Source organism: Scyliorhinus torazame, chromosome 6 (assembly GCF_047496885.1).
Source record: "Scyliorhinus torazame isolate Kashiwa2021f chromosome 6, sScyTor2.1, whole genome shotgun sequence".
NCBI classification, from domain to species: Eukaryota; Metazoa; Chordata; class Chondrichthyes; order Carcharhiniformes; family Scyliorhinidae; genus Scyliorhinus; species Scyliorhinus torazame.
The window spans coordinates 53,800,800-53,813,061 of NC_092712.1; the positions used below are offsets into that span (position 1 = coordinate 53,800,800).

The window sequence follows — 12,262 nt, forward strand, 5'->3', positions numbered from 1 at the left end:
ACCCTATCCCCGTAACCCTGCAACCCCATCTAACCTAAGGACAATTTAGCATGGCCAATCCACCTAACCTGCACATCTTTGGACTGTGGGAGGAAACCGGAGCACCCGGAGGAAACCCATGCAGCCAAAAGGAGAACGTGCAGACTTTGAACAGGCAGTGACCCAAGCTGGAATCGAACCTGGGACCCTGGCGCTGTGAAGCCATAGTGCTAACCACTATGCTACCATGTTGCCACTCGTGCCCACCTGTCCCTGGCTTTAGCAAAGTGACACTGGACATGCTAAGTACGGCATGCCAGAGGCTGAAAAGACATAGCACAGCTTCAACATTAATCAAATTTTATCCTGAATTCCATATAAATGGTCCCAGACTAAAGCATAGCTGTAAAACCGACGGATAAGACAATCAAGAGAATGAACGTTAATGGCAATATCCACTTCCGCAAGCTTCATAGGTGGTTTCTTAAAAGTCTGGTCACTTTGCATTCATCTGCTGCTCAGATACCATCTGCAGCAGAATAAAGTATTAATTATGTATCCTTTAGACTGGTTTGAAAGCTAATGAGAACTTAGGGACACTGCGCAACATTTAAAAAAATGTTTTCCTTCTTATTTACATTACTTTTAAACACTGTTTTCTTTCTCCCCTTTCTTTTAGTGTAAGATCAAACTTGCTTTGAAAACAGGAAAGCATAGACAGCTGGACCCATTTGCGAAAGGCAGGTCAGAAACGGAGACGATTGTTTTGTTGAATGTGAGAAACCCAGTAACATGGTGCCAGCTTCTGAGCTAAGTTGCCCTCAGTGAAGTGTCACCTCCACCGCATTTCGTTCTCCCACACCCGCCATCGCGAGATGTTGAACTTTGGTACTCTTTCAGTCACTTTTCTCTTGCTGATCAACATTCTCCGTACTTTCTGCTTTTGCTTCACGTTTACTGGATTTCATTTGGAGTTGTTTATTGTCACGTGTACCAAGGTACAGTGAAAAGTATTGATCTACGTACAGTTCGGACAGATCATTCCATACATGAGAAGAATACATAGGGTTAACATCAATACACAATGTAAATACATAGACTTGTGGTCTTTGGGTCAGAAAGTCGAGGATCCAGTTGCAGAGTGAGGAGCCAAGTCCTAAGTTTTGGAGCTTGGCTGGGATTATGGTGTTGAAGGTGGAGCTGTAATCAATGAATAGGAGTCTGATGTAGAAGTCCTTGTTGTCGAGATGCTCCATGGATGAGTGTAGGGCCAGGGAAGTGGCGTCTGCTGTGGACCGGTTTTGGCGGTATGCGAATTGGAGTGCATCTAGGCATTCGAGGAGTATGGAGTTGATGTGCCTCATGACCACCCTCTCGAAGCACTTCATTATGATCCCTATCAAAGCCACCGGATGGTAGTCATTGAGTCACATTGCCTGGTTCTTCTTTGGCACTGGTATGATGGTGGTTTTCTTGAAGCAGCTGGGAACCTCGGAGCAGAGTAGGGAGAGGTCGAAGATGGCCGTGAATACCTCTGCCAGCTGGTCCACGCAGGATCTGAGTGCCCGACCAGAGACTCTGTCCCTGGTGAGGGATCACATCAAAGTTTACAAGCTCTTAATGCTTTAAGAGTGCTAACTCACGTTCTTCTTGACACTGTTTTAACCAAACCACCACTCCCTCTTCAGTCCGTAGGCGTCCCACCTGGCTCTGCAGTGGTGGTCATCTTTCTGAAAAGATAATTTCTTTTAACATTATACAACAGCTAATTACAATGTGGCACTGTGGCTTTGAGCAGGGTTATGGGGGAAAAGAATTCCCCAAAAAATCACCATTCTTTGAGGGAAAAAAATCTTCCTCGAACACTGGCAGTCCCTCCATACCTGGGATCAACCTAGAAGTCCTCCTCTGTACAGCCTCTTTCCTTAAATAAGGGGACCAAAACTGTACACAGTGTGCTAAATGTGGCCTTACTGCCAGTCAAGGTCACCATAGTCCCCGAGGACCATAGGCTGCTCTCCTCTTCTGAGTGATTTAACCTGAGGATCGCCACGGGAATTGAACCCCTGCTGTTGGTGTTGCTCTGCATCACAAAAAAGCCGTCCAGCCAACTGAGCTAAACCAACCCTCCCTTACAATAGAGGAACCATGGCAACCAATTTATCGACAGCGATAATTACATGACCAAATGTTTTGGTGATGTTGCGTGAGCGGTTTATATTGACCAGGATACCAGGGAGCGCTATCCTGTTCTTCAAAATGGTGCCATGGGATCATCTTGTCGATCCACTTGGGAGCGCGGATTGGGCCTTAGATTAACATGCCATCCGAAGGCCAAAACCAATATCTCTCCACTGATGTGATGTCACAGCTGCGCTTTAGACACAAGCAAACAAAAGTCTAATTAACCTCTTCCCGATCATGGTCAAAGGGCGGGGTCAAACTATCTCCTGTGGCATTGCCTATGGATCTGGGAAATAGATCACAAAATCGATTGCCAAAGTTGGCAACATGCGTGAACTTCAAAAGGAGTGCCTGGCTGGATGGAGAGAATCGATGGGCATCCGTAAGAAAACCCAAATTATTGGGCGAGGCACAGCGGTGCTGTCCTGAATCAGGACCACCCATTATTATTGGAGGTAATTTGGGAACTCCATTATAAATGTTGACTTGAAATACTGACAATACTCTAATATCCCAATAACTGCAAGTTTTGGGGAAAGAGAATGCACCCGTACGTAAGATTTTTAACAATTATCGATATAAATTCATTGTATCTCTTAATATTGGTTGTCATGGTAAGTGGGGAGTTGGTTAGCTCAGTTGCCTGGATGGCTAGTTCATTATGCGGAGCCACACTACCAGCACAGGTTCAGTTCCCGTACTGGCTGAGGTTAAGGCCCCATCTTCCTCAACCTTGCCCCACACCTGAGGGGTGGTGACCCTCAGGTTAAATTAGGCTGTTTAGCACAGGGCTAAATCGCTGGCTTTGAAAGCAGACCAAGGCAGGCCAGCAGCACGGTTCAATTCCCGTAACAGCCTCCCCGAACAGGTGCCGGAATGTGGCGACTAGGGCCTTTTCACAGTAACTTCATTTGAAGCCTACTTGTGACAATAAGCGATTTTCATTTCATTTCATTTCAAATCATCGCCAGTCAGGTCTCAAAGGGGAGAGCAGCCTATCATTCTCTGTATTGTGTGTGGAGATCTATATTTTGTTTTTAACTGCAAGATTATAGATAATCTCCAAATTACATCAACCAACTTTGATTAAACTCTCCCTTAATGTTTAAGTACTTTGCAAGCGTGTGGCAAAACTTTTGTACATAGAATATTGTGGAATTTGCCAGGGGGGCCTGTGAAACAAATTGTTCGAACTGTTTTTAATAATCGACTTGATACAGTTTTGGAGAGAATAGATTTAATGATTTGGTGAGAAGGGGGTTGATTTATTTATTTCTCATTTTTAAATATCGGAACAGGAGTAGATCATTCAGACTTTCAAGCCTATTCAACCAATCATTTAGATCATGCCTGTTCTGTATCCCAATTCAATGTGTTGCTTAATGTTGTGAACTGTTACCCAACAAAAAGCTATCTCTCTCAGTTTTGGAAAGTTCAAATACCCAGGATCCACGCTCTAATGGGGGTAGTGAGGTCCAGATTTCCACTGTGCTTGGAGTGAAAAACTCTTTCCTGTTTTCACCCTGAAATGATTTAGCACTTCATTGTAAGATTATGCTCCTTTCCTGAATTTCCCCCTCGAGGAAATACTCTGGGCAGAATCCCCCACCCAACCCTCGCATGTGTATTGCCCTCCATTGGCCTGTGGCGGGAACCTCTGGTCCTGTCATTGTCATTGAGGGATGACTTCTGGAGTTGCTGAACAATATGTTGAGTAAAGACGCCATTACTCTGTGGTGTGTTCTTGCCAGAACTTGTCAACATAGGCAGAGCTTCGGAAAAGTTGTAAATTTACGTTGTAAATTGTACTGCTTCAATATGGGAGGGAAGTTTCTAAAAGGTAATAGTCAAACAAATGTTTTTATTTGTTCATGGGATATGGATTAGGGCAGCATGGTAGCACAAGTGGCTAGCACTCTGGCTTCACAGCGCCAGGGTCCCAGGTTCGATTTCCTGCTGGGCCACTGTCTGTGCGGAGTTTGCACGTTCTCCCCGTGTCTGCGTGGGTTCCCTCCGGATGCTCCGGCTTCCTCCCACAGTCCAAAGACGTGCAGGTTAAGTGGATTGGCCATGCTAAATTGCCCTTAGTGTCAAAAAAAAAAGGTTAGGAGGGGTTATAGGGTTACGGGGATAAGGTGGAAGTGAGGGCTTAAGTGGGTCGGTGCAGACTCGATGGGCCGAATGGCCTGACTCTGCACTGTATGTTCTATGTATGTAAAAGTGTGTGAGAGGGGTTACAGTGGAATCATTAGAAGAGTACAAGTTCATGCACAGTGGTGCAGCTTGATCACGTTAGTCATAAGGGAAGAGATTTCATTGAGAGTTTGCCTCTATCCACACATTTAAGCGCTACTTTTAAACATTGTCCTTACAAAACACCCTCATCAGAAGAGTTAAATCCAAGATTTGCAGTTGCAAAATTATTCTTGAAGCTTGATGCTAAGCATGGTTTTTGGTTTGTACATCTGATGGACAAATCTCCAGAGCTTGCTACATTTTGAACCGGATTGGGGTGACACTGTTTTCAACGACTTCCGTTCGGGCTAGCCTGGAACTCTTTCAAGCTCACTTGGATCACATTACATGCTCTGTACCAGGATGCATCTGTATCACAGATGGTAAAGCTGTTGTGGGAAGAGAACATGAAAAGTGAGAACATGACCACGTGTGCATTTATTGATGCAACAGTCATGAAAATAAGAATTGGTGTGCCACAACCTGACGTGTGCCATCGATGTGCAGCAGATCAACTTCTACAGTTCTATTTATACCAGTGTTGGCATATGTCCTGATCCAAGTCAAAGAGAGGATACTATAGCCATGCCAACTCTTCAAGATAAAGATGGTCTTTGATGTCTAGGTCTCTTCAATTTCTTGTTCCCATACATTCCCAATTTCTCTCAAAAATCTTCCTCACTAAGGGAACTGTTGAGAAAATATGTGCCTTTCCTCTGGCACGAAGTCCACCAATACCACCCCGGGGCACTGAAATAGTCATTATCAGAAGCATCAACGTTGTAGTTTTACAATTCTAGAGAGGCAACTAACCTGGAGATAGATTCCACACAGAAAGGTCTGGGAGTAGACATGCTACAAAAAGGCAAGCCAATTGCAATTCCTTCAAAATCTGTCTGTAACACAATCCAACTACTCCAACATCAATTGGGAAACATTAGCTGCAGGGTTTGGAATCATGCCTATCTATTAGGCAAAAATATTTTGAGTACAAGCCACTGCAGATGATTTGCCAAAATCTATTGACCAGTGAACCGCCAAGATTGCAACAACTCTCAATAAAGATTGAAGATTGTGACTGTGAGATTAGGCATAAACCAGGTAGCCTGATGGTCACACTGAATACACTTAGCAGATTGCCTAACTCAGTGAAAACAGAAGACATATCCTGAGATCTACAAGCTGACTTCATTGATACTGAACTTGAAAATGTTCTCCAAAATAAGCTCGGACATTTTGCCGAACGCAGACGCCAGCAGCTACAAGAAGAAATAGTGAAAGATTCTACACTACAGAAACTGTGGAAAACTATCATAGAAGGGTGCCCTAATTCAATTAAACATATCCATGAACCAGGGACCATTTTGGCCTTACCCAGATGAGCTAGGCATTTCTCGGGAAGACATTGTAAAGGCAGGCAAGTCAACATTCCGGAATCTTTGCAACCTGATATTTCGCAACAACTTTATGACACGCACATAGATCAGATGAGAAGACTGTCTACTGGCCGAGTATGAACAATGACATTGAATTCATTGTCAAGAAGTGCAAGGCACGTCAAGAGCGTATGCCGAGTCAGAACAAAGAACCACTGATTCCATAAGAAGTTCCTATCCATCCTTGGTCCAAACCCACGTCTGACCTTTTTCACGCCCATGGCACTGAATTTATCATCATCGCCAATTACTTTACAAAGTGCCCCATTATTGGACACTTGCACAATGGCCGGGATTCTTACAATCCCGCGGCAAAGTTCTGACGGCGGCGTGAAAAACGGCGCGAGCCACTCCGGCGTCAACGGGCCTCAAATGGCAGGTATCCACCCCTTCCTAGGGGGCTAGTATGGCGGCGACGCGGTATCCGCAGCTCCGGTGTCCAAGTCTGGCACGAGTTAACGCATGCGCGCCAAGGCCGGCGTGAGATCGCGCATACACACCACGGCTGCTGTGTGTTCGCGCATGAGCACGCGATCCCTTCTCGCCGCCGACTCCTGAACATAGGGGCCCCATGGAACTAGCCCGCCCGCCGATCTGTAGACCCTGACCGTGGGCCAGGCCACCGTGGAGGTCCCCCCAGGGTCGGATCCCGCTGCCCCCCCCACCAGGACGGGCCCCCCAGACAGAACTTCGAGGTCCCGCCGGATGGGACCATACGTAACCCACACTGGAGGGACTCGGCCGAACTCGGCGGGCACTCGGACCATCGAGGCCCGGAGAATCGCCGGGGGGTGGTCGCTTTCAACGGCCCCCGACCGTCGCGGCGGCGATCCAGCGGGCACCCGAGAATCGGCACTGGAGAATCGGCGAGCTGGCGTCGGAGCGGCGTGGCGTGATTCTTGCGCCCCCCCCCCCCCGGCGATTCTCCGACCCGGCGTAGGGTCGGAGAATCTCGGCCAATGTGTCAAGCATAACTATTGCTCACACTCTGAGTGTTATTTTCCGTTTAATTAGTGTACCTAGAGAGATTATTTACAAATAACAGTCCACAATTTATTGGTAAGCCATTTCAGGATATGTGTGAGAAGTGAAATATCGATCACACTACTTCATTTCCTCATTACCCTAATGGTCTAGCTGAATGAATGGTATGCACGGCTAAATCCCTAATTCTGAAATTTTACATCTGGGAGCGACATCTTTAAGTGCAACTATTTCATCACTGGCAGAACTCACGTTTAGCAGACCAGTGCAGACCAATTTACCTATTTTTACCCATTCTACTTTCTCAGAAACTAGAGAGCAACTTTGAAAACTACAAGAGAAGATGACCAATGTGCTTGATAAAAATGCACGTACAGAATTGCCAACCTTACAGTTAGGAAAAGTTTGCACCCAGGTTCCCACAGAAGGAGAATGCAACCAATCAAGGTGACGAGCATCTGTTCAGAATCAAAGTCCCATGAAGTCATTATGCACAAAGGTGAGGGATAATCGAAGACAAATTAGATCCATTCCAGCTCCTCAATCACCATCCAGCCCTATTACATCTGTACAAGATCCCAAATGCAGCCAGGAACAACATCCAAGAATGACAATCCCACAGATCACTGAAGAAACCTCCAGAGAAGGTCACCATTCCAAGATCTGGGCATGCCAGAAGATCACCTTTATGCTTTAGAGACTCATAGATTCATCAGTTCTATGCACTTAAGTAATGGCAACTAAACATGAACCTGCATTTTAAATAGTTATACAGTACATCTTTGGAAGGGGGAAGCATTTTAAAAAGAACAGAGGATGTTGTAATATGCCTTTGTGGGATATCAGCAGAAGGGAAATGTGTCAAGTGATCCAGTCCGAATTTCTCTTTTGCTCTGAGCAGAGGCACTAGCAGCTTTGATGTCTTCAAGAGTTATACCAACGTATGCTGTTTTCATGCACCCAGTCTTAATAAATAAACCCACAATGTGCCGTACCCAATCCTTTATGAGTGATTGGTGCCTTATGTCTTGTCCAGTAAATATGCAAACGATATTACATCGTCACATTTGAATTTCCACCCTCTTCAGATAATGAGCACTAGATTTTTAATTTTTAATTTATTTGTTCATAGGATGTGGGCATCGCTAGCTACACCAGCAATTATTTACCAACCCTAATTGGCCCCGAGAAGGTGATGGTGAGCCACTTATTTGGGCCCCTGCAGTCCATGTGTTGTAGGAACCCGCTCAGTGCTGTTCCGGAGGGGTTTCTCGGATTTTGACTCAGCAAGTGAAGAAATGGCAACATTGCTCCAAGTCAGGATGGCGTGTGGTTTATGGGGGGCTCTTGCACATGCTGGTGTTCCCATGCATTTTCTGTTCTTGACCTTCTATATTGTCACTGTTATATATTATAGTTGGTGTATGTTATGTTGGGCCAGTGGCCCTTTAAGAGGTGAGTCACATGAGTACTGGTGACATCATCAGTCAGGTGCACAGACTCAAGGCCCAGTCTTCTATTTAAGTGCAGCATAAAATAATAAAAACCTACCTGTTCATCAAGGATCCACTTGCAGGATTTCAATCTCTCCTTTCGGTATTCCTCTGCATTAGATTACCCCGTGCATTCAAGCTTCCACACTATTCTCCCAGGTACCCAGCCTTGCCAACAGAAGCCTATTGCTTCACAGGCTGTATGAAGGTGTCACCAAAATTTTGATTTACCTCAGATGTCGGGCTTCTCACTTTAAATCTGGCTCTGGCAAACTTTCTCTGCTTTTACTTTAACTTCATCCAACAGGACTTTGTTTAACTTCTTGTTTTTTGGTCCTTTAACTTAACTGTCTTACTGAGAAATGCTTTTCTTTACCACCTCCCTGGTTTCTCGACTTTAGAACATAGAACATTACAGCGCAGTACAGGCCCTTCGGCCCTCGATGTTGCGCCGACCTGTGAAACCACTCTAAAGCCCATCTACACTATTCCCTTATTGTCCATATGTCTATCCAATGACCATTTCAATGTCCTTAGTGTTAGCGAGTTCACTACTGTTGCAGGCAGGGCATTCCATGCCCTTACTACTCTCTGAGTAAAGAACCTACCTCTGACATCTGTCTTATATCCATCTCCCCTCAATTTAAAGGTATGTCCCCTCGTGCTAGACATCACCATCCGAGGAAAAAGGCTCTCTCTGTCCACCCTATCCAATCCTCTGATCATCTTGTATGCCTCAATTAAGTTACCTCTTAACCTTCTTCTCTCTAACGAAAACAGCCTCAAGTCCCTCAGCCTTTCCTCATAAGATCTTCCCTCCATACCAGGCAACACTCTGGTAAATCTCCTCTGCACCCTTTCCAATGCTTCCACATCCTTCCTATAGTGCGGCGACCAGAATTGCACGCAATACTCCAAATGCGGCCGCATTTGAGGTACTGCCTCTGATTGGGTTATGATTCTACCTGTGCAAGGAGACCTCAGAACCTCATACACATGGTTGCTCTTCAACAATACCAAGCCTATTGTCGCCTTCACCTGACATTTACTTCACAGCAAACTACGCAAGTCGGGAGCGGGGACTCTGTCTGATTTCTTTTGTTTTTGGAATTCTGCTCCCTGCAGCTCTCTTGTCCTGTCCAACTTCCTCTGGGTCCAGCTTAAAACTAGGTCCAGTTTAAAACTAAACTCAAAGTTATTTCTAACCTGGAGTGGTCCCTGGTTGCGAGGCAACCCTGTCTTCTATCACACCGTAAACCTTATAATTACAATAGAGGCATTGTTTTAAAGTGATCAAAACCCACAGACATGCAGACACCTTTGTCTAACAAGAAGCTAACTAAAGTTTTAACCCTTTCTTATACAGAAAACAAGATTAAACTTGCTAAAAGATATAACTTGTTTTGAATAACCACAAATACAAATATCAGTGATTTAAACCAGCTGTTTTCTGACACCACTCCTACAGATTCTTTTTCTAGATCTTCTGAGCCAAGATCCTTTCTCGCAACTCGCCTTGGTTACCATGGTTAATCAAATGCTTGACACAAATGTGGTCCGGATTCACTTGAGAGTAACTCTGCCACTCTTGGGTGAATTTCAAAATGTCAGGAATCACAATGCTTTCCAAAACCCCACAGGTTGCAGTTCTGTCTCACCACCTACCTTGCCATGTCTATCTAACTGTACTTACTTATTTATCCAATTTGATAATTAGTTACTAATTTAGCAAAGCACTATGCTTAGGAATGAAAGGGAAACACTCACCAGCTACTACTAGAGGTAAAATAAAAAGAGACGAGGCACCTCCTTCCCCATCGTCACCCACTTTTAACTTTCATCAAATTCCCGACATCAGCAATTTGTTTACAAAAGCTCTCCGTTCCCACAGCATTCTGTGCTCCACACTCCCCTCAGTTTGTTGATTGTAAACTCCTGCTAATGTGAACAGATTTTCCCTTCTGACGCGTGTCTGCGCATTTTCTCTGAGAATATTTTGCAGGTACTGCCTCTGATTGGGTTATGATTCTACCTGTGCAAGGAGACCCCAGAACCTCATACACATGGTTGCTCTTCAACAATACCAAGCCTATTGTCGCCTTCATCTGTCATTTACTTCACAGCAAACTACGCAAGTCGGGAGCGGGGACTCTGTCTGATTTCTTTCCTTTGGTTAGTCCGTTGAAGCTAAGGCACCTTTTCCAACATTCCCTTTCTTCCATCCCTTCCCAACTGATGCTCGAGCTCATTGAAATCAGACTAATCAACATTTGTGCTCACTAGTGCCCAGGGCTTTATAAAATATTGAGAACGACAACACATTTTAATCTCATTCGTGGTGTCTTTACAGAATCAACCGATCAGTGAGAAGACACTATTTAGTAAGGATAACTTTTTATTGTATTGGAATCAGAAATTCACTGGCCATCACAAAATGCTGTTTATGTTGCCCAAGAAAATAAGTCACAGCTGGTGTACATAACAAAACAAAGTGAACTTGTATGGGAAGTTTGTGCAGTTCATCACATATTGCTGGGTATACCTTTTAGCATGCTAGCAGTCACACTTTTACTCTCTCAGTGAGAAAGATATGAATCTGCAACTTGGAATTTGCAATAAAATAGCTCCCCTTTCTCACATGCTATATTTTTGTAATGATGCTACCATTGAAAGTTTCATTCCTGACAAGATGAAATTCAGAGTTAGGTTCTTTATTCAGAGAGTAGTAAGGGCGTGGAATGCCCTGCCTTCAAAAGTAGTGGTCTCGCCAACACTAAGGGCATTCAAATGGTCATTGGATAGACATATGGACGATAAGGGAATAGTGTAGATGGGCTTTAGAGTGGTTTCACAGGTCGGCGCAACATCGAGGGCCGAAGGGCCTGTACTGCGTTGTAATGTTCTGTGCTCTATGGCAGGGAATGTTAGGCCTTGGAAAGAGCCTAAAGTAGTGCCAATTCATGCCCACAACCCACCAGCTTTTTCCCTTGCCCTCTCCATGTCAACTCATCTAATATCCGTGGATATAGCAATTTTAACATGTTTGACAGCTGGAAAGCTTGTTGACAGTTCCTTGACTGATGGACTCTTCCTTACCAACTGGACAGCTCTTTGACAGCTGAGAAGTTCCTTAGCAGCTGGGCAGTTATTTGACATCTGTGTAGTCCCTTGACAGTTGGACAGCTCTTTAATATTTCCTGACTGCTGGGTAGTGCCTTAAAAGCTGGGAAGCTGTATAATAGTTCCTTGTGTTACAGATGCCAGATCAGATCCCAACAGCGGAAGATACTGGACTGGAACTGCAATGTTTTCTTTAGATTTACGACTGCGGTGAAATATTGAAATTTAAATCATTTTTTTAGAGTACCCAATTATTTTTTCTCCAATTAAGGGGCAATTTAGCTTGGCCAATCCACCTATCATAGAACATAGAACGATACAGCGCAGTACAGGCCCTTCGGCCCACGATGTTGCACCGACATGGGAAGTCAAAAAACAAAAGCCATCTAACCTAAACTATGCCATTATCATCCATATGCTTATCCAATAAACTTTTAAATGCCCTCAATGTTGGCGAGTTCACTACTGTTGCAGGTAGGGCATTCCACGGCCTCACCACTCTTTGCGTAAAGAACCTACCTCTGACCTCTGTCCTATATCTATTACCCCTCAGTTTAAGGCTATGTCCCCTCGTGCTAGCCATTTCCATCCGCGGGAGAAGGCTCTCACTGTCCACCCTATCTAACCCCCTGATCATTTTGTATGCCTCTATTAAGTCTCCTCTTAACCTTCTTCTCTCTAACGAAAACAACCTCAAGTCCATCAGCCTTTCCTCATAAGATTTTCCCTCCATACCAGGCAACATCCTGGTAAATCTCCTCTGCACCTGCTCCAAAGCTTCCACGTCCTTCCTAAAATGCGGTGACCAGAACTGTACGCAATACTCCAAAT

At 44.7% G+C, this 12,262-nt stretch overlaps 1 long non-coding RNA gene across 1 annotated transcript; it reads left to right on the plus strand.

The window, feature by feature from the left end:
• Positions 1–658: 658 nt before the first annotated feature.
• Positions 659–8,383, plus strand: LOC140425706 (uncharacterized). The gene is made up of 2 exons (XR_011947935.1): positions 659–723; positions 7,951–8,383. It is a non-coding gene; the product is annotated as an uncharacterized lncRNA (long non-coding RNA).
• The last annotated feature ends 3,879 nt before the right edge of the window (positions 8,384–12,262 follow it).